Raw genomic sequence first — 6,271 nt, forward strand, 5'->3', positions numbered from 1 at the left:
AAAAAAGTGAAAAATCTGCCAAAACAGGGCATAAAAAGACACAAAACCACCTTTTCCAACAAGAAGATGATGATTGCAGCCACTTGGCTGTGGAAAGTGTGCTTTTTGAGCTTTTTACGCTCTTAAAACGCTTATTTCACCATATGCAGTCACATACAGGGCCCAAATCACAGTGGTCACTCATGCTAAAAAAGTGAAAAATCTGCCAAAACAGGGCATGAAAAGACACAAAACCACCTTTTCCAACAAGAAGATGATGATTGCAGCCACTTGGCTGTGGAAAGTGTGCTTTTTGAGCTTTTTACGCTCTTAAAACGCTTATTTCAATATGCAGTCACATACAGGGCCCAAATCACAGTGGTCACTCATGCTAAAAAAGTGAAAAATCTGCCAAAACAGGGCATGAAAAGACACAAAACCACCTTTTCCAACAAGAAGATGATGATTGCAGCCACTTGGCTGTGGAAAGTGTGCTTTTTGAGCTTTTTACGCTCTTAAAACGCTTATTTCACCATATGCAGTCACATACAGGGCCCAAATCACAGTGGTCACTCATGCTAAAAAAGTGAAAAATCTGCCAAAACAGGGCATGAAAAGACACAAAACCACCTTTTCCAACAAGAAGATGATGATTGCAGCCACTTGGCTGTGGAAAGTGTGCTTTTTGAGCTTTTTACGCTCTTAAAACGCTTATTTCACCATATGCAGTAACATACAGGGCCCAAATCACAGTGGTCACTCATGCTAAAAAAGTGAAAAATCTGCCAAAACAGGGCATGAAAAGACACAAAACCACCTTTTCCAACAAGAAGATGATGATTGCAGCCACTTGGCTGTGGAAAGTGTGCTTTTTGAGCTTTTTACGCTCTTAAAACGCTTATTTCACCATATGCAGTCACATACAGGGCTCAAATCACAGTGGTCACTCATGCTAAAAAAGTGAAAAATCTGCCAAAACAGGGCATAAAAAGACACAAAACCACCTTTTCCAACAAGAAGATGATGATTGCAGCCACTTGGCTGTGGAAAGTGTGCTTTTTGAGCTTTTTACGCTCTTAAAACGCTTATTTCACCATATGCAGTCACATACAGGGCTCAAATCACAGTGGTCACTCATGCTAAAAAAGTGAAAAATCTGCCAAAACAGGGCATGAAAAGACACAAAACCACCTTTTCCAACAAGAAGATGATGATTGCAGCCACTTGGCTGTGGAAAGTGTGCTTTTTGAGCTTTTTACGCTCTTAAAACGCTTATTTCACCATATGCAGTCACATACAGGGCCCAAATCACAGTGGTCACTCATGCTAAAAAAGTGAAAAATCTGCCAAAACAGGGCATGAAAAGACACAAAACCACCTTTTCCAACAAGAAGATGATGATTGCAGCCACTTGGCTGTGGAAAGTGTGCTTTTTGAGCTTTTTACGCTCTTAAAACGCTTATTTCACCATATGCAGTCACATACAGGGCTCAAATCACAGTGGTCACTCATGCTAAAAAAGTGAAAAATCTGCCAAAACAGGGCATGAAAAGACACAAAACCACCTTTTCCAACAAGAAGATGATGATTGCAGCCACTTGGCTGTGGAAAGTGTGCTTTTTGAGCTTTTTACGCTCTTAAAACGCTTATTTCACCATATGCAGTCACATACAGGGCCCAAATCACAGTGGTCACTCATGCTAAAAAAGTGAAAAATCTGCCAAAACAGGGCATGAAAAGACACAAAACCACCTTTTCCAACAAGAAGATGATGATTGCAGCCACTTGGCTGTGGAAAGTGTGCTTTTTGAGCTTTTTACGCTCTTAAAACGCTTATTTCACCATATGCAGTCACATACAGGGCTCAAATCACAGTGGTCACTCATGCTAAAAAAGTGAAAAATCTGCCAAAACAGGGCATAAAAAGACACAAAACCACCTTTTCCAACAAGAAGATGATGATTGCAGGCACTTGGCTGTGGAAAGTGTGCTTTTTGAGCTTTTTACGCTCTGAAAACGCTTATTTCACCATATGCAGTCACATACAGGGCCCAAATCACAGTGGTCACGCATGCTAAAAAAGTGAAAAATCTGCCAAAACAGGGCATAAAAAGACACAAAACCACCTTTTCCAACAAGAAGATGATGATTGCAGCCACTTGGCTGTGGAAAGTGTGCTTTTTGAGCTTTTTACGCTCTTAAAACGCTTATTTCACCATATGCAGTCACATACAGGGCTCAAATCACAGTGGTCACTCATGCTAAAAAAGTGAAAAATCTGCCAAAACAGGGCATGAAAAGACACAAAACCACCTTTTCCAACAAGAAGATGATGATTGCAGCCACTTGGCTGTGGAAAGTGTGCTTTTTGAGCTTTTTACGCTCTTAAAACGCTTATTTCACCATATGCAGTCACATACAGGGCCCAAATCACAGTGGTCACTCATGCTAAAAAAGTGAAAAATCTGCCAAAACAGGGCATGAAAAGACACAAAACCACCTTTTCCAACAAGAAGATGATGATTGCAGCCACTTGGCTGTGGAAAGTGTGCTTTTTGAGCTTTTTACGCTCTTAAAACGCTTATTTCACCATATGCAGTCACATACAGGGCTCAAATCACAGTGGTCACTCATGCTAAAAAAGTGAAAAATCTGCCAAAACAGGGCATGAAAAGACACAAAACCACCTTTGCCAACAAGAAGATGATGATTGCAGCCACTTGGCTGTGGAAAGTGTGCTTTTTGAGCTTTTTACGCTCTTAAAACGCTTATTTCACCATATGCAGTCACATACAGGGCCCAAATCACAGTGGTCACTCATGCTAAAAAAGTGAAAAATCTGCCAAAACAGGGCATAAAAAGACACAAAACCACCTTTTCCAACAAGAAGATGATGATTGCAGCCACTTGGCTGTGGAAAGTGTGCTTTTTGAGCTTTTTACGCTCTTAAAACGCTTATTTCACCATATGCAGTCACATACAGGGCCCAAATCACAGTGGTCACTCATGCTAAAAAAGTGAAAAATCTGCCAAAACAGGGCATGAAAAGACACAAAACCACCTTTTCCAACAAGAAGATGATGATTGCAGCCACTTGGCTGTGGAAAGTGTGCTTTTTGAGCTTTTTACGCTCTTAAAACGCTTATTTCACCATATGCAGTCACATACAGGGCTCAAATCACAGTGGTCACTCATGCTAAAAAAGTGAAAAATCTGCCAAAACAGGGCATAAAAAGACACAAAACCACCTTTTCCAACAAGAAGATGATGATTGCAGCCACTTGGCTGTGGAAAGTGTGCTTTTTGAGCTTTTTACGCTCTTAAAACGCTTATTTCACCATATGCAGTCACATACAGGGCTCAAATCACAGTGGTCACTCATGCTAAAAAAGTGAAAAATCTGCCAAAACAGGGCATGAAAAGACACAAAACCACCTTTGCCAACAAGAAGATGATGATTGCAGCCACTTGGCTGTGGAAAGTGTGCTTTTTGAGCTTTTTACGCTCTTAAAACGCTTATTTCACCATATGCAGTCACATACAGGGCCCAAATCACAGTGGTCACTCATGCTAAAAAAGTGAAAAATCTGCCAAAACAGGGCATAAAAAGACACAAAACCACCTTTTCCAACAAGAAGATGATGATTGCAGCCACTTGGCTGTGGAAAGTGTGCTTTTTGAGCTTTTTACGCTCTTAAAACGCTTATTTCACCATATGCAGTCACATACAGGGCCCAAATCACAGTGGTCACTCATGCTAAAAAAGTGAAAAATCTGCCAAAACAGGGCATGAAAAGACACAAAACCACCTTTTCCAACAAGAAGATGATGATTGCAGCCACTTGGCTGTGGAAAGTGTGCTTTTTGAGCTTTTTACGCTCTGAAAACGCTTATTTCACCATATGCAGTCACATACAGGGCTCAAATCACAGTGGTCACTCATGCTAAAAAAGTGAAAAATCTGCCAAAACAGGGCATAAAAAGACACAAAACCACCTTTTCCAACAAGAAGATGATGATTGCAGCCACTTGGCTGTGGAAAGTGTGCTTTTTGAGCTTTTTACGCTCTTAAAACGCTTATTTCACCATATGCAGTCACATACAGGGCTCAAATCACAGTGGTCACTCATGCTAAAAAAGTGAAAAATCTGCCAAAACAGGGCATAAAAAGACACAAAACCACCTTTTCCAACAAGAAGATGATGATTGCAGCCACTTGGCTGTGGAAAGTGTGCTTTTTGAGCTTTTTACGCTCTGAAAACGCTTATTTCACCATATGCAGTCACATACAGTGCTCAAATCACAGTGGTCACTCATGCTAAAAAAGTGAAAAATCTGCCAAAACAGGGCATAAAAAGACACAAAACCACCTTTTCCAACAAGAAGATGATGATTGCAGCCACTTGGCTGTGGAAAGTGTGCTTTTTGAGCTTTTTACGCTCTTAAAACGCTTATTTCACCATATGCAGTCACATACAGGGCTCAAATCACAGTGGTCACTCATGCTAAAAAAGTGAAAAATCTGCCAAAACAGGGCATAAAAAGACACAAAACCACCTTTTCCAACAAGAAGATGATGATTGCAGCCACTTGGCTGTGGAAAGTGTGCTTTTTGAGCTTTTTACGCTCTTAAAACGCTTATTTCACCATATGCAGTCACATACAGTGCCTAAATCACAGTGCTCACTCATGCTAAAAAAGTGAAAAATCTGCCAAAACAGGGCATAAAAAGACACAAAACCACCTTTTCCAACAAGAAGATGATGATTGCAGCCACTTGGCTGTGGAAAGTGTGCTTTTTGAGCTTTTTACGCTCTTAAAACGCTTATTTCACCATATGCAGTCACATACAGGGCTCAAATCACAGTGGTCACTCATGCTAAAAAAGTGAAAAATCTGCCAAAACAGGGCATAAAAAGACACAAAACCACCTTTTCCAACAAGAAGATGATGATTGCAGCCACTTGGCTGTGGAAAGTGTGCTTTTTGAGCTTTTTACGCTCTGAAAACGCTTATTTCACCATATGCAGTCACATACAGGGCCCAAATCACAGTCGTCACTCATGCTAAAAAAGTGAAAAATCTGCCAAAACAGGGCATGAAAAGACACAAAACCACCTTTTCCAACAAGAAGATGATGATTGCAGCCACTTGGCTGTGGAAAGTGTGCTTTTTGAGCTTTTTACGCTCTTAAAACGCTTATTTCAATATGCAGTCACATACAGGGCCCAAATCACAGTGGTCACTCATGCTAAAAAAGTGAAAAATCTGCCAAAACAGGGCATGAAAAGACACAAAACCACCTTTTCCAACAAGAAGATGATGATTGCAGCCACTTGGCTGTGGAAAGTGTGCTTTTTGAGCTTTTTACGCTCTTAAAACGCTTATTTCACCATATGCAGTCACATACAGGGCCCAAATCACAGTGGTCACTCATGCTAAAAAAGTGAAAAATCTGCCAAAACAGGGCATGAAAAGACACAAAACCACCTTTTCCAACAAGAAGATGATGATTGCAGCCACTTGGCTGTGGAAAGTGTGCTTTTTGAGCTTTTTACGCTCTTAAAACGCTTATTTCACCATATGCAGTAACATACAGGGCCCAAATCACAGTGGTCACTCATGCTAAAAAAGTGAAAAATCTGCCAAAACAGGGCATGAAAAGACACAAAACCACCTTTTCCAACAAGAAGATGATGATTGCAGCCACTTGGCTGTGGAAAGTGTGCTTTTTGAGCTTTTTACGCTCTTAAAACGCTTATTTCACCATATGCAGTCACATACAGGGCTCAAATCACAGTGGTCACTCATGCTAAAAAAGTGAAAAATCTGCCAAAACAGGGCATAAAAAGACACAAAACCACCTTTTCCAACAAGAAGATGATGATTGCAGCCACTTGGCTGTGGAAAGTGTGCTTTTTGAGCTTTTTACGCTCTTAAAACGCTTATTTCACCATATGCAGTCACATACAGGGCTCAAATCACAGTGGTCACTCATGCTAAAAAAGTGAAAAATCTGCCAAAACAGGGCATGAAAAGACACAAAACCACCTTTTCCAACAAGAAGATGATGATTGCAGCCACTTGGCTGTGGAAAGTGTGCTTTTTGAGCTTTTTACGCTCTTAAAACGCTTATTTCACCATATGCAGTCACATACAGGGCCCAAATCACAGTGGTCACTCATGCTAAAAAAGTGAAAAATCTGCCAAAACAGGGCATGAAAAGACACAAAACCACCTTTTCCAACAAGAAGATGATGATTGCAGCCACTTGGCTGTGGAAAGTGTGCTT

Source organism: Lutjanus erythropterus, unplaced genomic scaffold (genome assembly GCF_056507025.1).
Source record: "Lutjanus erythropterus isolate fLutEry1 unplaced genomic scaffold, fLutEry1.hap2 Scaffold_157, whole genome shotgun sequence".
Classification (NCBI taxonomy): Eukaryota; Metazoa; Chordata; class Actinopteri; order Lutjaniformes; family Lutjanidae; genus Lutjanus; species Lutjanus erythropterus.